This window comes from Martes martes, assembly GCF_963455335.1.
Source record: "Martes martes genome assembly, chromosome: 1".
NCBI classification, from domain to species: Eukaryota; Metazoa; Chordata; class Mammalia; order Carnivora; family Mustelidae; genus Martes; species Martes martes.
The window spans coordinates 42,384,603-42,410,348 of NC_137888.1; the positions used below are offsets into that span (position 1 = coordinate 42,384,603).

At 36.7% G+C, this 25,746-nt stretch overlaps 1 pseudogene across 1 annotated transcript; it reads right to left on the reverse strand.

Moving 5' to 3' along the window:
* Positions 1–18,427: 18,427 nt before the first annotated feature.
* On the reverse strand, positions 18,428–20,053 carry LOC308338466 (protein NDRG4-like; annotated as a pseudogene). Its single transcript has 2 exons — positions 19,605–20,053; positions 18,428–19,008 (listed from the first exon to the last, which is right to left on the reverse strand). The product of its transcript is annotated as a protein NDRG4-like (transcript).
* Between the last annotated feature and the right edge of the window lie 5,693 nt (positions 20,054–25,746).

Below are 25,746 nucleotides of genomic sequence, written 5' to 3' on the forward strand. Positions count from 1 at the left end.
GTTCCATGTGCCCTGAAAAGAATGTGTATTCTGCTGCTTTAGGATGAAATGTTCTGAATATATCTGTTAAGTCCATCTGGTCCAGTGTGTAATTCAAAGCTATTGTTTCCTTATTGATTTTTGCTAAGATGATCAGCCTATTGCTGTAAGTGGGGTGTTAAAGTCCCCTACTATTTTTATATTATTATCTAAGAATTTCTTAATGTTTATTATTAATTGATTTATATCTTCAGGTGCTCCCAAGTTGGAAGCATAAATATTTATAATTATAGATCTTGATGGATATACTCCTTAATTATGATATAATGCCCTTCCTCATCTCATTATAGCCTTTGTTTTAAAATCTGATTTTTCCGAGTCACCCATCATAATAATGAACCTAAAAAGTAAGCCAGAGTAAGTATGGCTACTCTGGCTTACTTTTTAGGTTCATTATTATGATGGGTGACTCTCCAATCCCTCATTTTCAATCTGTATGTGTGTCTAAAATGATTCTCTTATAGGCAGGATATTGATAGATCTTTTTTTTTTTTTAATCCATTCTGATACCCTATGTCTTCTGATTGGCACATTTAGTCCATTTATATTCAGAATGATTACTGAAAGATATGAATTTAGTGTTACTACGTTACCTGTAGAATTAGTATTCTTGGTGATATTCTCTGATCCTTTCTTGTCTTTGTTGCTTTCTTTCCACCCCTCTCAAAGAGTTCCCCCTTAATATTTCTTGCAGGATGGTTTAGTGGTCACAAACTCCTTTCGTGTTTTTTTGTGGGAAACTCTCTCTCTTTCTATTCTGAATGAAAGCCTTGCTGGAAAAACTATTCTTGGGTGTATGTTTTTACCATTCAGCACATTGAATATATACTGCCACGGTCTTCTGGCCTGCCAGGTCTCTGTGGACAGATCTGCTGCAAACCAAATCTGTTTTCCCTTGAGGGTTAAGGACATTTCCCCCTCTTGCTGCTTTCAGGATTCTTTCCTTGTCTGCATATTTTGTGAATTTGACTCTGATATGGCTTGGTGATAGCGGGCTTTGTTTCCCCTCTTCCTTTCAGCTTCATTTTTTCCCATAATTTTATCCTCTGTATCACTGATTTGTTCCTTTACCTTATCCATCCTTGTTTTTATGACATCCATTCATGTTTGCATCCCCGTTATGGCATTTTAAATTTTGGCCTGGCTAGATTTTAGTTCTTTTACCTCTATAGCAAGGGATTCTCTAATGTCTTCTATACTTTTTCATGCCCAGCTAGTAACCTTATAATTGTTTTATTTACTTAATGAATTTATTTACTTTTGTTGGTGGGGAGAGGTAGAGGAGAATGTTAAGTATGCTGCATGCTCAGCATAGAGTCCAATGTGAGGCTCTATCTCATGGCTCTGTGATCATGACCTGAGCCAAAATCAAGAGTTGGACACCTACCTGACTGAGCCACCTAGATGCCCCCTTATAAATGTTTTAAATTGTTGTTCATACACCTTACTAGTATGTCTATTGATTAAATCTCTGACCATCATTTCTTCCTGGTTCTTTTGGGGTGAATTCCTCAGTCTTGTCATTTTGGAGGAAAAAATAAGTAAGATAAAACAAACTAAAAAATTAAAAATAAAATTAAAAAATAAATATATGGAAACTAGATCCTAAGTGTGTTTTTGTCTGCTTGTTATGAGAGGCTTGATAGAACAAAGAAAGGAAAAACAAAAGAAAAGACAATTTAAAAAAAAATATATGAAACAATATAAAATTAAAAATTACTATTTCTTTCATAGGTCTGTTTTCCTGTTCGTAGACATGCAGTTTTGTTCTCTGAGACTTCCAATCTATTTCTTGGGTATTTAGAATGTTTTGATATTTATCCAGCTGTGTTCAAGGGAGGGAGCAAACATAGGGTTGCCCTACTTCTCCACATCTTACCCAAGGATAATCATTATTGATGTTTTTTAGAGCCATAGGATGTATGTTGTGCTTCGTGCTCAGTAAATGTTCAATTAATGTTTTCTGTTTGAATGCTGAATGAATATCAATATGATACCTATGTACTTCTAAAGATATGTTGATATTCATCTTTTAACATGGATAACTTAGTTCTTTTGTAAACATTTGCTTTATCATGCTTGATTAAAATTTAAAACAAATGAAATAAGATGTGGTGTGCAATATTTTGCAAGTTATTATCTGGTGGAAATTCACACTTTCTCATCCTATTTATATGATGCCATTTTAATTACATGTCACTGCCTAAGCAATGGGTGAGTGAGTGATTATGCCTACAGGAACATTTGGCACATGATGGAGGAAAGGCAGAAGATTTTCAATTTATTATGACTCACTCAGGTACAAAATGTGACACTCCTGGACAAGGACTATGTTATTGTCAGCTTGTCACTAGCACTAATCCCTGATCCATCACAGGAATTTTCTTAGCAAACCACTTGAGAAAAAAATCACTCCCTGTTCAGGAAATCAACAGTTCAATTTAGAGAAAGGTGAAGAAATGGGGAATGGTTTGTAGTGCTCACTGAAAAGTATGACCTGGTTCTTGTATCAGGTGACATTCATAGGGAATAGAGCTGAGGATCCCTGATGGTGAATAGGAAGAAGTGAGAGAATTTCAAGAACATGCTAGTGGTAAATAAGGATCTATCACTAGTGTATGCCTTAAGGTTACATTCTGGGGGCTTTCCCAGAATTATGTTTTCTTAATATCTCCAAATTTTTCCCAGTCATATTTGGTGATTATATCACAATCTTCCCAGGACATTAAGAAAGTGAATATATCAATATATCTTTTCTTTCTTTTCTTTTCTTTCCTGGGCAAAAATTCATTGATATGTATATGTTTGTTTGTTTTTATATTTTAACAAAGCCCTTAGGATTAATTTGCCTACTCTTGGTAGTGAATCTATCATATTTAAACTAAAATGAAGGTATCAGAGAGAAGGATAATAACTCAGACTACAAACTACACTCTCAAGTCATTAACTTTCTGTAAGTAATGAAAAGGGAGGTCTATATAAGTTGCTTTAAAGTGTATTCTAAGACAAAAGTAAACTATCATGTTTCTCAAAAAAATATGTTGGCAAGTCCCATGTAGTAGACTGAGTGAGGGGAAAAAAGGGAAAAGGTAATAAAGGGAAAGAAAGTTTTAAAAGAGAAAGGACTAAGTGTGAAATTGAGAGAAAAATAAATGGGTCTAAATTGATCTCCACTCATTTCTAGTTATATGACTGGGGACACATCTTTGTATTTCATTTTTCTTATCTATAATATGTGGTTAATAATAGTAGTTGTCTCATAGAGCTATTTTGGAGGTCCAGTGAGTTCATATATTTAAAGTGCTTAGACCTTTTAAGAGAGTAACTGCCACATAGTAAGAGAGAATAAATGTTAGCTTTAATCATTATGTCTTGATTAGACTAGCCTAATGGGAGTTGAAAGATAAATAACCTAGGAATAGCAAAGGGCACCTGTAATATAAATAAACGTTCAGTGTTCTAGGACATTCTTGTTAACTTATGCAAAATGAAGGAACTTTTGCTTCCCTACCACTAAGAAAGAGACAACTGCTAGAGTCCATGTATGCCCATTCTAGCAGATCCATATGCTACTTGAAACCTATGGTAAATGGGACATTTACTGAGGAGTCTTCTGTGATTTCAGGAAATGCTGTCCTTCTTCAGTAGATTCATTTTGAGAAAACTCTCCTTATTCTAGGGGACTCTGGTAAGATCCAATGCCTGAGCACTCATGCACAAGTGAACAAGCACCCTAACTTGTCTGTGTATGACAAAATGTCTATTTTGAACTAATTGTTGTATCTGTCCATTGAAAAAATTAAATGCTCTGTTTAGCATTTCCAAATTTCATAGACTCTGAAGCAAATACACATCAAAGCTTATATCAGTTCTTATATAGGGAATGCACATTCTTATGCCAGATTATAAAGGTCTTCTTTGGGGAAGAAATTTTTGAAAGGGCTATAGGGATGGCATTTTGGAATAGACTCAGAATTGGAAATTTTGATATTCCATGTGAATATTTACCAAAAGAATCAACTCTATAAAGAGTCTCAAATCAATTGGACAAGATGGTCCATTCTTCAGAGATCATCTATATTCTTTGTTTTGTAAAACTGGTCCTGGCTTAACGGCCTAATGAAAAATAAGGCCTTGGAATTACGCCTTGTTAAAACAGCAAGCATTTCCAATCTGGGTATCACCATTGCCGAGTGCCCAATTTACCAGAAACTGAGTCTCTGATATGGCTCCTATGTGGTCAAGAATAGTCAGCTTCTTGAAGGTGATTCCATTATATGGGTACCCTCTGTCATGAAACCTTCACCCTCATAAGTTACTATTCTAGATTTGGATTAGATTTACCTCTTTTTCATCTTTTTTTAACTTCACTATCTGATACACACATACACATACACTTAACATTCTTAAATTCATAAACTGTATTTCCATCCAATCAAACATCCTTGGCTTAGGCATTTTCCTTTTTTTTTTTTTTTTTTTTAAGATTTTATTTATTTGCCAAAGAGAGAGAGAGAGAGTACACACAAGCAGGGAGAGAGGCAGGCAGAGGCAGCGAGAGAAGCAGGCTCCCTGCCGAGCAAGGAACCCGATGCGGGACTCGATCCCAGGACTCTGGGATCATGACCTGAGCCGAAGGCAGCAGCTTAACCAACTGAGCCACCCAGGCGTCCCAAGGCATTTTCCTTATTTATGGCTGAATTTATGGTGGATGGATGGATGGATGAAGATGTTTCAATTCTGTCTGAAGAAGTGTTAAGCCCATTATGGAGATATTCAGATGAAAAGAGACAAATTCATCTAGTCATTCATGTATTTCCATATATACAGATATAAAGTGTTATATCAGTAAAATGTTAAAAAGAATATTTGATTTTTAATGGTACATTTTTTTGTCATAGGTACATAGACATTTATCTTAACACAATTCGGGTAGCTTGGTATACTAATAATAAATTATACACATCCTAAATAATGTTTCACCAAAGAAATTAGTCCTTAAATGCAAGTTGCATAAAGGCACCTGCTTACCTGTTCTTTTAACTCCAAAGCATGATTTGAAGATGTAATTTGTCATGCTCTGATTTCCCAAACATGCCTGTCCTTGAATGTCACTTTCTAAATGATGATTAAGGAAACAAACACATTCTTCTACAATAAAAAGGATTGAAAAAATATGGCTTTTGCTCATGTCACTGCAATGTAAAGTTGGCTAGCTGCAGGACAATGAATATTCCTCAGCATTGGAACCACTATTGAACACGATGTATCAAAAGCCAACATATTTCCTTTCAATCAATGTCTGCCCTCCAGTATATAATTTCTATTCAGTTTATCACTTATAAACCTATTTCAGGGGATTTATGAAGTTTAGCCAGACTTTGTTTTTGTGAGAGAGATTATTTTTAGAAAAAAAATGACCATGTTTTTTTAATAACCTTTAGCAATGGAGCTTTTAATATATACCTTCTAAGGTCACACTAATATTTGAGGTTTGGAGTTACTAGCTAATTTCTGATATAAAACAATAGAACTATAAGACTGGAAGTGAACTTACATATCAAATATCCCTTGTGACCAGCCTGTTACTCTACCCCTTTTATCAAGCAATTATCTGTGTTGTGAATATTCTAGTGAACTAGTCACTTGCCTATGCAGCCTCTTACATTTTGAAACATTTCAAGGTTTGCTTTGCTTTTTAACTCAGTAGAAATATGTTTTTCTATAATTTCCATTTATTAGTCCTAATTCTCCTTTCAGATGATACTGCTTCAGATATTTGAAGATTGCTGTTATGTTCCAATAAGTAATTTCTAAAGTCTTGAGTTCTCCAGCTCTTCTCAATATTATATTGAATGAGTGGATACATTATTTGTAGATTTCCTGACATTTTTATTACTCTCTTTTGGAGGTTTTGCTGTATTTTTTCTCTTGATCACAGATAACTAGACTAAAGAACAATTCATGTATGTACAGTTTTATATCTGGCTACTTGGAGTTTGGGGACCAATATACTATGGAATGGACAGGATTTTTCAATTTTTATTATTTTATGAATATTATAGTATCATATATTCTTATTATGTGAATATAGCTGTTTCCCTCAGTTTCTTTCACAACAGTTTTACCTCATGATAGGTTTGTTAAGAGAGGAGATCGGGGATAAATATACCTGTTTTTCCTATTGAGTAGATTCCTGAATCTTTCCAAAGGAAAGTTTTAGAAGAGTCGTATTTTATAATACAAAATCAGTGTGGAGGAGACCCCAAGCACACCTCACCTAGGAAAACCTTACCTGCATGCTCCATTTGAAATGAACAATGTGACCTCAGGGGACTCATCAGGGAGATCTAGAGCAGAGAGAGGAAGAATTTGTTTTGAATGTGGCTCCATTTTGGATTTTTAAACAAGTTTCATCATAGAAAAACAGATATGAATATGTATCCTAAAACTTCTGCATATGGATAGAAATCATCAGTGTGAAAAAAAATGACTAATGAATGTCAAGTTTAGATTTGTCACTTGATTTCTTAACTGGATGTCCAATACCTGTCAAAAATACTTTACTACAGGGTGCCTGGGTGGCTTAGTTGTTTAAGCAACTACCTTCAGCTCAAGTCATGATCCTGGAGTCCCGGAATGGAGTCCCACATCAGGCTCCCTTCTCAGCAGGGAATTTGCTTCTCCCTCTGACCCTTCCCCTTCTCATGCTCTCTTTCTTTCTCATTCTTTCTCTTTCTCTCAAATAAATAAATAAAATCTTTAAGAAAACACTTTACTACAAATAAAGGGCAGTCTCTTTTATAACTATAATAACCAAAATTAAGATGTTAATATTAATACCTTCTTACCATGTAATCATCAGACTTATATCAGTTATACTAATAGTCTCAGTAATGTACTTTATGGCCAATGGACCCAGCTCCAAGTCAAATACTTTACATTTAATGTTCAAGTCTCAGTCTGGAAATATTCCTTTGTCATTCCTTCACATAAAGTTACTGTAGGGTGTGAGCCAGTTTGGGTTTGGTATTTCCTTATAAATAGAGTCAGGTTATGCATTTCTAGAAGGATAATCATAAAAATGATGTGCTTTTCTCATCTGCATTAAGGTGAAAGACATTTTGATTTGTCTCATTATATATGATGTTCAGTTTAATTACTAGATTAAGTGGCACATGTCAGGCTTATCCAATGTAAAGTTATTATTTACCCTTTTTAACTATCATGTATTTTGTGGGCAGTTACTTGCAATCTATATAAATTTTATATTCATTAGACATTTAATTAATATTTCTCTTGATTTATGATTTCCTGTTTTATTCAGTGGGTTTTGATCTGTTCCTAGCAGCTTTTATTTTGATGTTTAAATGGTCCCTGATACGAGCAGGAGGAGCCCTTTCAAGCCAGGTTCTGTTTTTTTCCTTTTCACATGCACCAGACTTTTTTTTATGTGTGTCTTTTTGAGCTCTTCCTTGTTTTTTGACACAAACAGATATTCCTGGCTCACCTTGTATTTTCTGTGCCTTAGCCCTAGAGTCAAGCATTTCTCTGAGGAGCCATTATTCCTTTTCCTGGAGAATCATGTTTAGAAGCCAACACTCAGCACCAGATGTGCTCATTGTTATTGAGGTTTTGCTTCTCCTACATCCCCTTAGTGGGCAGAATTAGGGAATAAACTCATGCATGTGCATCTTACATGCATAAATATGGGGGAACATAAACTATATGCACAATGTGATGCACACACATGCACATGACGTATACACTTTATTATTTACATTCATTTTTCTGTCTCTATCCATCAGAAATGTTGGAGTCACATTGATATTTCCAATTCTAACCCAATCAAACAGGGTTCATTCTAGTTCTTTTCTTCCTTTAGCTCCCTTCTCTGACAGTGGTAAATCTGGTTTCCATTACATTTAATATATTAATAATTTGACCAGTCTTTCATCATACAACTGATCTCCCATATCTACTGCCACACCCTCCCCCAACCTGGCACTCTTCTTACCTACTAGGGCTCTGGCCCTCCATGCTGTGCTTCCCCCAGGCAGACACTCTCCATACCCATCTTGGGCTCCAGTACACTAGGTGGGGCCCTACCCTCTGCGTGGGAGTTGTTCCCTCCCTTCTCAGGCTCTGCCACTCTGATCTGGGCTGTGTGTATACCTTCCTCAGAATGCTCAGCCTCCGAAAACCTACATGTCTTCTTTTCAGGGGCCATCTTTCTCACTCATCTTACTTGGGCACTAACATCTTACAGGTGTTGGCCTGGCCCACACCTACCCCTGGTATGTGGTGTCCTTCTGCTCAGGGACTGACAGCCCATGCCTGGTTATGGCTCCGTGTGGGCACCCTCCTCATCCTGCTTGGGCTATGATTCCTGAGGCCAGGCTGCCCCTCATTCCCCATGTGGATGCATCACCCACTCCACTTAGGTGTTGACATCATACAGCCTACTGTCTCCCCCAAAGAATGGCCTTTTCTTTCCACTTGCACTTTTCTTTCCACTTGCATCCTATGCTCATTGCCATGTGTGCAGTTCTTGTCCCACTCAGTCTCTGACACTGTGTGGATCATACTCTCTCCCTCATTTCTTCTTCACCTAACAGGTTCTCACACCCCGTGCTGGCTACACCTTGGGTGGAGGTCTTCCTCTCTCTGCTCAGGTTCTGACACCCTGAGCCAGGCAGACTTGCTGCACCATTCAGTCTGTAACACACAACTCTAGGTCATGGTAACTTCTACTCCTCACCCCCATTCGCTTGAAAGCCTGCTTTGCTTGGTCCACCTACTGGCTTTACAACTGAGTTGTCTGGAATGGAAAGAAAGAGGAAGGGGAAGAGAAAAGGCTAAAAGATTTCTTATTTAGAAGAATTTAGTTAGTAGCCTATATATAAAACTAACTGCATTTTTCCAATGCAGAGTTTATTCATCACTCTGCTCCATTCAGTTCCCTTTCATTTCCAATAGATCTGAAAGATGTACTAATTTTAGAACTCTGGAAAACTCAATGTGAATAGGATCTTGGTAGGAAGAATTGGAGTTTTTCCTAAATTCTACACTTTCTGTCTTTTAATATCTGGACACATACACGGGAGATACTCTCTTTTGGTATTGGGGAAAGTGTTAACTTAGACATATGCATATTTCTAAGCAAACTGACTTTGAAATCCTACAAAAAGTCCCTATGCTATCAACAGTTCAATGGTTCATGCCAAGAACACAGCTAAACTAAGATGTGCTTCTGCCTTTCTGCATTTTATGCCAAAAGCAATTAGAATTGAGAGAATCTTGGGCTCAGAAAAGTAGGAACTTGCTCATGTTGACACACATTTGCAATGTTGATGCTTCCAGTCCAGCAGAGATTTTCTATTTAAGTCCATTATGTAATCCTTTTCTACTGAATTGAAAAAAAAAAAAAATACTGAATGTAGACTAAAAAAGACCTTGATGTATGAAAGCAATCATTAAGATCTACATTAAAACAAAGCATGTAAAATGTCCAATTTAACAGTTTAAGATGTCTTTCCCAAGCTAAACCAAATGCCAGGGCCTTGTAACATTTTTCTCCTTTTTCTAGTCCTTCTTTCCTTCCTCTCCTCTCCTCTCTTTTTCCTACCCTCCTACACACTGCCTTTCCCTCTCCTTGCTCACCTCTCTCTCTCTCAGAATACACTGTAATTCTTGAATATCATGATTCCCATCTTTCACAAACTTTGGAGAATTCTCAGTTAGTATTATTTTAAACATTTTCTTTCTCCCCTTCTCTCTGTTCTCACATGTTGGAACTCCACTAAGTTTCGGTTGGCATTCTTATTTCAACCTTCATGTCTTTCAGATTCACATGAATTTTCCATATTCCTTTCCTCTCTGTCTGTGCTGCATTCCTTATCATTTTCAAATATATGTTTTCCAAGTCATTATTTACTTCCTCAGAATTATGTGTTTAATATAAGTCTAAGTGTCTAATATGATGTTTATTTCATCGATTGAGTTTTAATTTCAACAATCCTCTTTCTTATTCTTGAAATTCTTTTTGGTTCATTTAAAAACTTGTTCAGTGTTCCTTGCATGCAATTTTCAAGTGTGTTTATATATTTTTAGGGTTTTATATACAATACATTTTATATTCTACATGTGATAAATCTAATAACTGAGGTTCTTAGAGATTCTAATTTTTAAAATTTTTTGCTGTCATTTTTATTCAGTTATTTTTGTTTGTTTGTTTTTTGTGTTTTTTAGTTTTATGTAGTTCCTGGTAATTAACATGTATTTGGCTGTACTTGTTCTGTGAGACTCCAGAACCAGGGAAAAAGTGAAGATTTTTAAATTTTAATTCTAGTACAGTTAAAGATGATTTTCTAAGGGAAATTTTTGTTTGTTTCTACCAGGTTGTGGGCATTTCTATCAAGCCTGGGCAAACGTAATTTAATATATGAATTTTATAAATAAAAATTTTGACCCCTGAAAATGAGTTTATTGTTAAAAAATCTTGTACACAAGTACTTTTTCTCTATTATCATTGTATTATTATTATTACATCATCATCTAATGGGACTTATGACAAACATGTTTTGACTATATAAAAGTAGATAAAATGTGGATATTGAGAGAAAACTGCAAGAAAAAATTCTATAGGTTGTTGATGTACTGAGAACTAGAAAGAGAATAGAAAATAGCACAGGAGAAGAGTTATCTGTGTCAATCTTTAGATTATTGGTATTCCCAATTTTCTTTTAACAGTAAAACTTAATTCAGAATATTTCTTTTGAATTTCCCTCCTGTAACCTTGCCTTTTTATTGCCTTATCAAACTGGGTCATGTTCTTCATATTCTTTCCACTATAATCCATTGTCCATATTCCTGTCAGAACTCACATTTCTTAAATACAAAACTGAATGTCTTGCTCATGATACTTATGTAAAAAAAAACCATATTGCTCAGATGGCCTTCATAGTTGCCCACAGCCGAATTTCACTTCCTCATGCCTTTCAGTTCTGTGATACATGTAACCCTGCAGGCAGCCTGCATTTCTCTTCACTCCACAAGCACACATTCCTAGCACTGTTCTGTGAGTTTGTACAACCCCCAGTTATCTTGCCTTTCCCCCTATCCTCAGTGAACATCTTCTACTTGTCATTCATTCAATATACAGATTAATTACTCTCTTCTCTGTAAAGCATTCCCTTGTTACTTTCCAGGAATAATTAATTGTTCTTCTCAATTCTTTCACAGAATTTTGTATAAACTAAGCATATTATATTATATTAATTATATTATATTATGTTATATATTATATTATATATTGGTAGTCACACTCTCCATGTTAGAACTTAAAATTTTTAGTGAACAAGGATAATGCTTATTCATTTTTATATCTTCAGAATCTGTCCCAACACTTAGATTCATGGGATGTTGAATGAAAGAGTGAACGGTGCCAAGAATTAATAAATCATCAAGTCCCAGAAGGTGGAACAATAAATGTGATATTTTAGGAAGATAAATATTAAGTGTATAAACATTAAAAGTGAATACCCTTTGAATGCAAACTGAGGAATAGGGGGAGTTAATAATATTGGGAAAAGGACCCCTATGTCCATATTTTTATTCAATTGGGCATCTATTTTCAGGTAAAACACCATTTGGTAGCAGTTCATTCTTTTTAATGGAATTTAGAATAAGTCTTCTATAGCAAGAGTAGAGAATATCATCACAAAGAGGCTAAACATAGCTGAGGACAGAACAAGAACTACAGCATGATTCTGCCATTTCTTGTTAAAAGCAGAGGAGACTGCTAGTGTTTTTATAGTGTACAAGAGAAAGTGGAAAGTTTTAACAGTAGAATGGTAAAATTGTCATAAAATAAAATCATTTTTCAAGTGCATAGACAAGAATAAAGATTTTCTACATTTTGTTCTGAAAGCTACAATTCCAAAGTAGACTTTTGAGCATTACAATGGCATTACAGAGTAGAATATTAAAAAAGAGAGCAGAAGCTTACAAAAAGAAAAATCGCAAAGGATCAGGAGATGGAAACTGCTTTAGCCATATTAATAAAGACTTATTAACACGTCTTTCATCAGAAGTACCAGAAGTTTCTAATAAAACAATCTATTATAGTATATCTTGGTGAATTCACAAGTCTCTACAAAGTTTTTTTTTATTATTTGTTTGTTTTGTTCTGTTTTGTTTTTGTTTTTGTTTTTGTTTGCATGTATGTGAATTAAGATATCTTCACAATTTGGTGCCATATAGGTGAGTTTGTATGCTCTGAAATTCTTGTTTCTCTGCCTTGGTGCATCAGCACACCCAAATCCTGTCAATTCCAATTAAATCATTAAATTATGATGTATAAAAACACATACCTGATTATTGGTGAGACAGAGATTAAATTTTTTCTTCTCAGAGATAAAAAATTCAGATTCTGTTCTTCACAGAGAAAGTTATCTTGAAACAGGTTTTCTTAAGGCAGCTACCATCTTGGTTCTAGGGATGGGCCTAACAAGTTTTTGGGCCTGGAGGCTGCCTGCCCTTTCTGTCCCTCCTTGTAATTCATTGTCTTATAGGTGTATAAACATTTGTAAAGGTGTTCCAGGGCCTTCTGGAATACATAGGACTAATATCATGATGCGAGATTAGGGAAATCTGTTTAAGCAAACCCAAAGGACCTTTACCAAGTTCCGCTGATGGGAAAGGATTTAAGAGCCTGGTGTTTGTGCAGAAGTGACCAAAGTCCTATCATGAGTGGTTGAAATAGCTGTGATGGTTAAAAACAATATTTTTTTTGTAATGAAAAAATATAACTTTTAAATAAATAAAATTCTCTGTAGAACCGTATAGTACTTTCCTGCAGAAAAACTAGAAAATCATATTATCAGAGGTTTGCTTGGTGAGTATGGAGCAGAGAGAAAGAACATATGACAGTATTTAATAGCATTAGGTTCTGGGAAGTGCAGCATCTGCCACATGTTCCCATGGCTCGTGGGGAGGATCATCCCCACTCTGGGCCAGACTTGGATGAGCCCAAGCAGGCATCTAATTTTTTTTAATTGTTTTATTGCATTCCTGATTGCAATGCATTAATGAATATATGTCAGTGCAGTAATTCTAAAACTCTTGGGTCTCTGGACCCCATTATAATTACTGTGGACCCCAGAGAGGTTTTGTTGTATATGGGTTATATCTATTAATATTTACTGTAATAGAAATTAAATGAAGAAGTCTCTTATATTTACTTACTAATTAAAAATAAATGATAAGCCCATTAAATATTAACATAAATAGCATTTTTTAATAAAAATAACTTTCATAAAAGGCACTGTTATATACATATATATTTTTTTTAAAAGATTTTATTTATTTTTGCATGAGAGAGAGAGAAAGAGAGAGTAGAAGGGAGGGGCAGAGGGAGAAGCATGCTCTCTGTTGAGCAGAAAGCCTGATTGAATTGATCCCAGGACCCTGATCCTAGAACCCTGGGATCATGACCTGAGCTGAAAGCAGATGCTTAACCTACTGAGTCACACAAGCGCCCAGTTTTATGTTTTCAAATCTCTTCCATATTTGGCTGACAAGAAGACAGAGTTCTCATACACTGTTTACATTCAGTCTGTTGTAATATTTTGTTCTGCTTGAAGTATATGAAGAAAATCTGGCCTCCTGTAGATATGTAGTTGAAAAAGGAGTATTTTAAAAGCCTTTTCAGATAGTTGTGGATATTTGATCCTATGCAAAATTTGACAAGTGGTAGTCTCTGAAAGGTTAAGTTACAAAATGTATTTTGAAACTATCAGTAAACATATATCCTGTTACATTGAAATCCACTGGTCTTTCCTGCACTGGAGACAGTCTTCTACCCATGCAAGATTTTTTTATTATCATATATTGGTAATTTGGAAAATACTGGTTCATTAGATTATGCTTTCCTTCCTAGAGTTGACTTAGGAGACTACACTCCTTCTATCAATGTATTAATATTTAAGCCGCTGGCACTTGGGTGGCTCAAATGGTTAAGTGTCTGCCTTCAGCTCAGGTCATGATCTCTGGGTCCAGGGATTGAGCCCCATATCAGACTTTCTGCTCAGTGGGGAGCCTGCTTCTCCCTCTCCCTCTGCCTTTTCCCCTGCTTGTGCTCTGTCTCTCTTTTTCTCTCTCTCTCAAATAAATAAATCATATCTTAAAAAAAATTTTTGAACTAGCCTGTATTAAAATACTCAATTTAAAAACTAAAATATGTGTTAAATAAGAAGAAATATATTTTAATATTTGCAATAAAGAATTAAAATCTAGAAGGTAAGAATTATGCCAAAACACATTAAGCACACACAGGCACACAACTCCAATCTGGAGATAGCAGTATATTCCTAGAAACTGGAAAGAAGTAATTTAATTTAGAATAATTAAAACAACTAAGATTTTTTTATCAACAGAGATTGTGTTTTATTTGTTATTAGATATGTAATGTAAATTAGAAGAATGCTTGGAATGTGATAGATGCTCAATAAATATTTCTTGAATGTCTAACTGACTTGAATACAAAGATGCTTATGACTGTTTTGAGGTTTATATAGTGGGTGACAGATGACTGGGTCTTTTTTTTTTTTTTTTTTTTTTAACTATTCCTTAGCAGAGACCAAAAAAAAAAAAAAAAACAAAAAAACAAACAAAAACTCTTAGATAAGAATCTGACCTTAAGCCATTCTTGTCATCTTCACAGATAGAAGTGATCTAACTTCTTGGTATATCAGTTGCTTTGTTCTTCAACCTTGGCAGGGAAGTGATAAGAAATTTTGTAGTCAGTAACTTAAAATGGTAGTACTTTCTAGTTTCACTGCTGTTTGATTTGTGCTTTGTTTACTGCCTGTGACATGAAAAATATGATTTAGTTGGTGCTAACTGTTGTGATAGTTAAGCCGCACCCTGCACTGTGTCTTCAGATTTTATTTGCAGTGAGCCAGGTAGGCAGCAATAGCTATTGATCCGTTCTAAGTGGAACAAGTGAAGTGACCTATCGCACAGAGTTCTTATTGGGAATTTTGTACTTTTTAAGTGCTTGAGTACTGATAGCACAAAATTTAATTCTGAAGATTTGCGGCTTCATACCATTATTTTTCCTAAATTGTGTTTTGCATGACCATTTTGCCATGTGAGGATGTCAACTCACACAATGAAATTTTATTTCTGTCTCTCAGACATCGTGCCCAAGTACTGATGCCAAGTGGCATCTATATGGAAAAGTTAATATCTAACAGTGAGTGTAATGGGTTGAATTGTGGGCCCTCCAGATTCATCTGTTGAAATCCTAACTCTCAATATCTCAGAATATTACCTTATTTGGAAATAAGATCTTTACAGAGGTAGGGAAGTTAAAATGAGGTCATCTGGTGTTCTTACAGAAAGTGGACAATTTGGAGAGAGACTTGTAAAAGAGAGAGAATTAAAGTGAAGTTTGAAGGCAGAGATTGGGTGATGCTTCTATACCAAAGACTGATAATAAAACCACCAGAAGTTTGATGAGAGGCAGGGAACAAATTTATTCCTCACAGCCCCCAGAAGAAATCAACCCTACTGAGTCTTTGATCTAGACTTTGAGGCTTCAAAATTGTGAGATAAAAAATTTCTATTGTTCCAAGTTACCCAATGCATGGTATTTTGTTATAGCAGTCCTACCAAACTAATACATTAAGAAACTAAATCATTTTTTTAAAAAGATTTTATTTATTCATTTGACAGAGAGAGACACAGTGAGAGCTGGAACAGAAGCAGGGGGAGTGGGAGAGGGAGAAGCAGGCTTCCCGCAGAGCAGGAAGCCCGATGTGGGGCCTGATCCCAATCACGACCTGAGCCGGAGGCAGATGCTTTAACAACTGAGCCATCCAGGCGCCTCAAAACTTAATCATTTTTTATTATTGAAATAAATTACTTTTTTTTCCAGCTTCTAAGGCTGCATTCCCATTTAGTGGATGGGAAGCTCATCTAGGGCTAAAATGATGTCTCTCTTGTCGAAAGTTTGTGAATGTTCGGTGTCTTCGACATAAGCATTGGCATGATGAAATTAGTATTTTGGAGGTTATGGAAAATGAGACTGCTGATATTTGCAAAGTTTATTGAGGTTTATGGATAAAACCAGCAGATGAAGTATGCATTATAGATATTATAATCAGCCTGAAACATACTGAGAGTCAGCTAGGATTGTGCCCAGTGGGAAGCTAATTGCAGTACCTTTCTGATTAGGGCATAGGAAAGATACCTAAAATAACTGATTCCCTACTGGCCAGTTGATTATGTTCTACCATCATTTTCCCTAAAATAGGTGACCCACATGGGATATAGTCAATATATCGAATGGTATCTTACAACTCTCATGTTCTGTGTTGGGATTTCCATGGAAAGAAATCACAGTTTAAAATCATCTCAGCATTATGTCAACGTGGCAGGCAGAATAACGGTCCCTCAAATACGTCCATGCCCTAACCCCCAGAACATGGGAATATGTTACCTTACATGGCAAAAAGGACTTTGCAGATGTGATGAACCTTTAGGGGTGCATGGCTGGCTCTGTTGGTGGAGTATGTGACTCTGGATCTCGGTGTTTTGAGTCCAAGCCCCATACTGGGTGTAGCGATAACTTGAAAATAAAATCTTTAAAAAAAGAAAAAAAAAGGTATAAACCTTGAGATGCGAAGATAATCTCGTATTATTTAAGTGAGTCCAATCTAATCACATGGGTCCTTATTATTGGACTGAGTTCAGAGTCAGAGGGAGTTCAGAGTGAGAGGGAGATGTGATGAAGGAAGAAAGATCAGACAGACACATTATCGCTGGTTGTTTCTTTTGAAGATGGAGGAAGGAGCTGTGAGCCAAGAAATGAGGGCACCCTCCAGTAGCTCAAAGAGTCTCTCCCCTGGAGACATCAGTAAGGAATATCTCTCTGCCAACAACATTTTAGCCCAGTGAGATCTATATTAGATCTCTAACCTATAGAACTCCAAAATGGTAAGTTTGTGTTGGTTTAAACTTTAAAATTTGGGGTAATTGATTTCAAGAGCAACAGGAAATTAATACAATCAATAAATTGTCAACAAGTATTTTTCAGTTTTCTAATTCTGCAAGGTGCTTTAAAATTAGATGTAACAGATTATAAACAGTAATAATTATAACAATTTATTGTGAAACTGAATGAGAGATGAGACTTAATATTTTTAGACCCCTTTTATACCCATAGCAATCTTTTTTTTAACTTTGACAAGCGTTGTTATTTATTTTACATTTTGTCATCTCATAGTTTCATGCCATTAGCCACCAGAATATGCAAAATTAGGTTCTTCATTTCATACAGAGAGGAAAATAATGAACTCCATTAAAAGTTCACCTTGACCAAAGAGACAACCTCTTATGGATAAACCACATGCAGGAGAACCTGATATACCTATATTTATAGATATCTCACCTGAAAGAACACAGAAAAAAACAAATTCAAGATTTCCAGCACTATCTATAGTAAAGAGTAATTCTACCAGCTTTATAAACAGTCACATTCAGTGTTCAAAGGAAGCACGTGAGTGAATACAATTGGGGCCAGACTAATATTCCAGCAAGCTCTAGAACAGTTTAGTAATGACCTAAGATCTAGAAGGGGGTGATATGTGCAAAAGAAATGTGGATGCAGGAGTCCTCTCAGTCTCAGAATAGTCCCCACACAGCTGCCCCCCTCCACAGCCCAGCAGTTTTTATGGCTTTCTCCCCTCTTTCAATTGTTTTAGGGTTTGTGGCAATTGATTTAGGCTCCAAGAAAAATGGCTCTGGTTTCTGGGTCAGGAGATTCTCCCTAATAGTGTGCGTGGGCAGTAAGTGTATGGCACAGTCCTGGGCTTCAGGTAAAAGGAGAGGACCCGGGTACGTGGAGACCCTTTCTCCTCAGGCTGGCCCGTGTTCACCTCAGGAACCTTCACTTCTCACCCCAGGACCAGCAAGCCCCAATCCAAGCTACTCTGATAGTCCTGAGATGGTGATGCAGGACTGGCAGAAATCACACTACCTTGGATCGTATCTCTCCAGATAAACTGTATTCTTTCTTAGATTCATAAGATGTTGGCATAGCTTAATCAGAACACTCCCGAGCAACACCATGTTTCTCGTGGCCTTGGACATACTGCTTCTAATTAGGTTATAGTCCATGGAACCTGGGGGCAAAAATGGAGATCTACTGGGACCCTTAGCCAACACAGTCTCAGCCACATACTGGCTTCCAAAGGCAGACACCATGAAATTCTCAGGCAGTGTGTCCAACCCTCATGGGCTATCCCAGCATTTAACCTCAACCCCCAAGTCAGGTTCCCGAGGAGATGGAGGATCAGGCAACTTTCTACCTCAAGGTAGACTACCTGCAGTCTGTGAACAGGGGCAGGTGGGTGTCTTTGCTGTGTGAAGAGCTCCAACAGGACAACTCCATGGTGTGACTGATTGGGCCCAGCCACTTACCACTCTCTGAGTGGATACAGGCCAGTGGGTGGCTGCCTTCCACCGAGCTGGCACCAGTTAGACTTGCAGGCAAGCCTGGTCCTGCTGGCCAAGGGGATATAACCTATACCTTGCAGGAAGTATTTGAAGGCCTCAGTCAGCTTCCCTGGCTGTGTGACCTGGGGAAGCCCCTTGGAATCTGCCACCTAGAAAGGTTGTGGTGGTTGGATCTGGTTTGGAGTTGCACTCCACCACCCCATCCTTAGCTGGCACCAACCACCAGCATCACCAGGCAGAGTGTGTTGCCATTGGGCACTGCTCCAGGCAGGTTAATGTCCAGGTCTCTGTAGTTGTTGTACATATTCCAGAAGAGCTGTGGGTTGGCATGGCTCACTACGTTCCAATCTGCAGCCAATAACTCTGAACCTGCTCTGTGTTGTTCACGAGCTCCTCCTGGAGGAAGAGGTGGGATAGCACTGTGTCAGTTAAAGTGCGGGTCAACTGCAATTGGACTACTGGATATTTACCCCAAAGATACAGATGTAGTGAAAAGAAGGGCCATCTGTACCCCAATGTTCATAGCAGTAATGGCCACAGTCGCCAAACTGTGGAAAGAACCAAGATGCCCTTCAACAGATGAATGGATAAAGAAGATATGGTCTATATATACAATGGAGTATTATGCCTCCATCAGAAAGGATGACTACCCAACTTTTGTATCAACATGGGTGGGACTGGAAGAGATGATGCTGAGTGAAATAGGTCAAGCAGAGAAAGTCAATTATCATATGGTTCCACTTACTTGTGGAGCATAAGAAATAACACGGAGGACATTTGGAGATGGAGAGAAGTGAGTTGGGGGAAATTGGAGGGGAAGACAAACTATGAGAGACTGTGGACTCTGAGAAACAAACGGAGGGTTTTGGAGGGGAGGGGGGTGGGGGGTTGGGTGAGCCTGGTGGTGGATATTAAGAAGGGCCTGTATTACATGGGGCACTGGGTGTGGTGCATAAACAATGAATGTTGGAACACTGAAAAGAAAAGAAATAAAATAAAATAAAATAAAGTAAAATGGAAAAATAAAAAGTGCAGGTCAGGCCAGAGAGCTTGGTGGCCATGCAATCAATCTAGTCCTTGCTGCTAGGATCAGGGTTCATCAGCACCAGCTCCTCCACCAGGCTGGGGAAGATGAATGCAAACTTGGCAAGCACATAGGCTCTGGATCCCGTTTGGAACCCAATCGTGTACTTGAATCCAAAATGCTGTGCCTAGGGAGCATGGCAGTCAGCTGCTCCATGGAAGGGAACTGGTACTCCTGGGGAAACAGTGAGCCCCTACCTGCTGACCAGGGTCATCCATGTGGCACACCACAGATGCTGGGTGATCTTCTGCATGTACTCAAAGTTGAAGAAGGTGTTGGGTCATAGCTTGTGATTAAAGTCCACATCCTAGGTGGTGAGGATGGTAGGGTGGTTTCCCTTGGGGGAGACCCAGATCGCCACGTGCAGAGATGGTAAGGCTTCCCAAAATCATGTTCCCCATCCCAGCACTCCACCAGAAGGCACTCTGCCTCTACCAGGAAGGGCAAAGGAAGGCCTGAGTCACCAGGTTCCACAGGGAGGGGGCAGTGAGAGGGGGAGGCCATGGCTCTGTGTTCCTAGCAGTCTTTTAAGCAAAAAGATAAAAGTGATTTTTCCAAGACCACAGAATATTAGTTTAGCTTTGTCAAAACTCTTTACTCCTCTGCTCTGCTGCCTCTCAGAACAGCTGATACTGAAGAGCTAAAACCCTACATGGGTCACTAACTTGTGTCACATGTTTGTATTTAATAAAAGTGATATTCCAAAGAAAACTTGGATGTCTCAAGAGTAAACAAGTAATATTTCATGTATTATTTTTATTATATGTAAATATAACTACAATTGTGATTATCTTAATTAAAATGAGAAATAAAACTTATACAATATCTTCAGACTATATCTATCTGGGGAGTCAGGGTCAAAGGGAGTTTGAAGAATATAGTTTTTGTTAATGATTTTGTTTTTAATTGGCTGCATCCTCTTGGACAAAGCAAGAAATGGTCCCTAAGTTTTTTAACCCATGGAGCATGAAACTCTTTTATAGGCACCTCTTACTTCATAGAGTTTAACCACAATATTTTCTTGGCCTTTTCTTTGGGAAGGTCATGCATATGTCAGCTGGGGACCTCTTCTGCATCTCAGGGATACAAGTTTACCTTATGTGTCCCAATAGCATGATTTACAAAGTCCAAAATTCTTCCTAAGATTGATGCAAGTTCCCAGGGGACTTACATGTTCAGTCTCCTCTGCCTCTTGGGCTTCTGATTCTGTATATGCTGAACCACACTGATCAACATTAGCCTCAAAAATTTTACAACGTGAACACTATTTTTCTAAAGACTTTAGTGGTAGAAAGCAGTGAGGTTTGTATAACAAACAACTTCAAATGGAACTAAAGACATCCTTATTCTTGAAAATCTCTTTCCCGCCATTGTCGACTTCCAAAAAATATGTTTCATTGTGATAAAATAGACATCACACAAAAGTTACCATTTCAGCTGTTTTTAAGTTCAGTAGCACTAAGTAGATTCATAATTCTGTGCAACTATCACCACCGCCTATCATCCAGAACTTACCATTTTCTCAAACTCAAACTTTGTACCCGTTAAACAATAAAATTAACTCCTCACTTTCCTCTTCCTTCAGTTCCTGGCAACCGCTATTCCACTTTATGGATTTGACTCTTCCAGGTACCTCAGATAAGAGAAAGTCTATAGTATTTGTCCTTTGGTATCTGGTTTGTTTCATTTAGCGTAATGTCATAATGTCATTTAGCATATGTAACATGTCAGAATTTTAGTCCTTTTTAAGTCTGAATAACTTTCTCTTGTGCCCATATGCCATATCTTGTTTATCCATTCATCTGTTGGTGGATGTTTGGGTTTGGGCCGCTATAACAGTATCAAAGACTGAATGCCTCATAAACAACAGAAAGGTATTGTCCTTCAGATCTGTAGGCTGGGAAGTCCCAGATGAGGGTGGCAGGAGATTCAGCATCTGGTGAGGGTCATTTCCTGATCCATAAACCACTGACTTCTTGCTGTATCCTCACTGGTGGGAAGAGCTCCTAGGATCTCTATCATAAGAGCATTAAATCCATTCATGAGGGTTCTACCCTCATAACCACATCGCTTTTCACAGGCTCCACGTCCAAATAAGATTTCAGTGTACGAATTTGGGGATGCACATTCAGTCTATAGCTGCGCTTAAGAAGTATCTCCCCCTGAGATACCAGGCCTACTTCCAACATTTGTTTAAGGCATTCCTAGAGTGTGTTCCCTCTACGAAATATTGTACAGCTAAAGGGCCCACTCCAAGACCCAAAAAAGGACCAAAGGACTGGTGCTTGCAGGGACATAAATGGAGCTTGGATTTACAGGGTGGGACGGACCTGCAACCGGGCAGGTCCGTCTTCTCTTCTCAGTGCTATGATCTTTCATCTTGCTCCACCCTCTTTGCAACAACAAAGACATTTTCTCTCTTTATCTTAAACAAGGCAGTTTGGCCTTCTCCGAAGCCTTGGTAACACCTTTGCTTTTCCTGGATCTAAATTGTTACTGTAAGGGTTGGTTAAACTATTTTTCCAAATTATTATAGTTCCCATACTAAGATGAATTCCTAGACCATCTACTAAACTAAACCACTTTTTGTTTCCTTCTTTATAGGAGTTCATAGCTTGTCTGCTCTGAGGGTCTGAATTAAAAGTGGGAATGCCAACTCAGTATGTTTTCCTTTACAGTTTATTATTCTGAGTGGACTAATGAAATAGAGAAATATTTCCTAATTACTCTGACTGGTGTTTTTAATGTAATGAACTATTTATTTTTAAATAATATGAAATATTATATAATTCTTTAGCCAGAAGGAGTAATTGAAAAACTTGAACCTCTAAAATATATGGATAGCATGGTTATTTGAACCCAGGCCACAGAATGCATAATATTTCACTAAATATCTGCAGTGAGATAAGAACAATCTTTGGAGGATGCAAAAAATAAATTTGGCAGAGGCAAAACTGGAAAGAACTATTGCTATTGATAATAATAATAAAAAAAATTAATCAGGTTTTCACGTTACATTCGTTGACCTCCTGAAAAATTTGTTTTTCCTGAGCAGTATAACATTTTTCACAAGCCTAGGTGAAAAGATAGTGCTCTAACACTGGACTGAAATATGCAGTATAATTGTACACATTGGTATTCTTTTCGTTGTAAAATAGCAGAAAGTATGTGTATCTACATTGACGTTTATTATCTGAAAGGGTTGTTGACTCATGTAATGGAAGAATCTGGGAATAGAGCTTACTTCAGGCAGTGATACCTTTAAATTGGAAGGGAGAAAAATATGTAAATCCATCCTATAATAAATTAATATTGATAGATGATGGATGAATAGATAGATGCTAGATAATAGATGGTGGATAGATAAGAAGAAAGAATTGCAAACTATTCTAGATAAGGTTTTAAATAATTCAGACTAGAAAGTGGTAATTAAAACATTTGATGGGAGGAGAAAGAAAGATTTTTATCTTTGTTTTTGTTTGTTTGTTTTCCTGAAGCCTGAGGTTTTATGCTTCTGTAGTGATACTGTTTATAGTGCCTTTCAGCTTCTACATGGTTTACCAGAGAACAGTTTATTATAAATGCTTATGGATTCCAAGACATAGGTAATAAACAGAATTCCTTGAATATTAAAAAAGGAATAGAGTCTGAGCAAACTTCACACTACATTTTAGGGAAAACCCCCAACTATATTAAGGAATCCTATCTTGATAATGAGTATCTGATTATTTCGGATTATATGTGGTTTCTTTCTGAAATACTGGTAAACTTTGAATTTGTTAGTCAATTTAGATGTTTTTTTTTTTTTTTTCAGAATAGTTACCCTTAATTGTTCAGATCTCGTGGTCCCATAATTCTAAAAATGGTTTAGCATTCTTTAAATACCAAACGGTAGTTAATTCTTTTTAGATAAATTTCAAGTTCTTACAAAAATGTTGGTGGAGAAAAATATTTACATTTCAAGCAAACTAATTGTGATAACTAATAATTCAGGCTATTTGCCACCTGATGCAAATATTGAAGAATAGTTCCTACTTGTCTCTAGTGTGATTCAGCAATAAAGAAATATCATCTACTTCCTAAAAGGTCAAGTGGATTATTAATTAAAAACTAATTACACCACTTGTGAATTGTGTTGTTAATTTGCTTTCAATAATTCTTGATACTAGATTTATTAGGCATTGGTCTTCCAGGCTTTTGTTAATTTTTTAGATATGTTCATCATAATATTTATAGAAAATGAAATGTATATCAAAATTAGAAACCAACAAGCTTTTCCAGGTTTATATTATAAGCTAGCTAAAATGAATGCCTTTTAACTTTTAATGAATCAGGTACATTTATAATTAATTGTATTTCAATTTATGAAAAAAATGTATTCTTTGCATAACTTACTCCTTTTGTATTGCTCCAGATTTTAGTATTGATTTTCCCTACACTGTCATTTTTACTGATTTATTTTTCAGATATTTATTTTTCAGACACTTATTCCATCTTGGTATGAATCTCTTTTTTCACACACGGTGGTACATTATCATTTATTTAAAGGAACATGTGTGTTTTGATTTTGGGTACAAAAATCAATATAGCTTGCCTCACGTAGAAGTTATAATATTCATGTTCTGTATCAATTCCGATGCCTATGCTGCTATCCATAAAGTAGACTCAGAGGCCTCACCTTATCTGTTCTTCCTCTGAATTCTCTTCCAAAGTAGGAAAGACTTTGAGATAGGCTATGTTGTGATATCACAAATTGTGGTCCACACACCATAATCTCTTAGACTATAACGGTAAGTAGGAATCGAGAATATAGACTTCTACCTGGGATGTAATGATATTTAGATTAATTCAACTCCTACTGTTCACAAAGCATTTTATAAATATTGACTCTTTTCATCCTTACAACAACACTATGAAGTAGGCATTATTATATTTTGACTCGTTACACAGAGAATTAATGGAAAGAGAGTAGACTTTTTAAAAAAATATTTAGAATAGGACTTGGTTCTGGATTTCATTTTCCAATGTTTCAAAGTTTCTTAGAATTTTTTTTGTTTCAGTTGTTTTATTTTGAAAATAGTAATAATCCAATCCAACCCAATAATCCAATAATCCAATGACAAGCTTGTCAACCAAATCTTATTAGAAAATATAATTATAGGGACTATTTATCATGAATTTCTTAGGTACCAGGCATTGTGCTAAGCAGTGTTTTTTTTTTTTTCTTTCTATTACTTCATTTGATTGTTGCAACCACCATGGGAAGTAAATTATAAAATAACTCGTATTTATGTTCTGCTTACCATGTTCTAGACATAGTTAGAAGACCTTCCATATATTACCTCACCTGATAATCACAAGGCATTGCAAATGAGTCATCAATCTTTGTTGTCTTTGGCCTTTTTAAAAAATCTTTTTTTTTTTTTTTTGGATTTTATTGTTTATAAATTTATTTTATTTTTTAATTAACATATAATGTATTATTTGTTTCAGGGGTACAGTTCTGTGATTCATCAGTCTTACACAATTCACAGCACTCACCGTAGAACATATGCCCCCCAATGTCCATCACCCAGGCACCCCATCCTTCTCACCCCCCTATCCTCCAACAATTCTCAGTTTATTTCCTGAGATTTTTAAGAGTTGCTTATGGTTTGTCTCCCTCTCTGATTTCATCTTGTTTCATTTTTTTCCTCCCTTCCCCTATGATCTGTCTTGTTTCTCAAATTCCATATCAGTGAGATCATATCATAATTGTCTCTCTCTGATTTTGCTTAGTATAATACCCTCTAGTTCCATCCACGTCGTTGGCCTTTTATAGGTGAGTCAACGTTGGGGTAAAGAGTTTAAGAAATGAACTTAAGTCACGTGGCTATTCAGTGGGGCAGCCAAACTTCAAACTTAGGAAACCTGGCTCTAGACTTCATATCCATCACCACTACATTTACTACATGTACTGCTCTCTAGTGAATAAATCTCAGCAGAGCACCGTAAACAAAGTTAGGTCAATAAAAGCTGCTCTTCTCTCTCCTTTCCCTCCCCAGTTAACAAGGAAAGGAACTGAAAGAAAAAACTAAGCAACCTGCCCAGGGATCAAA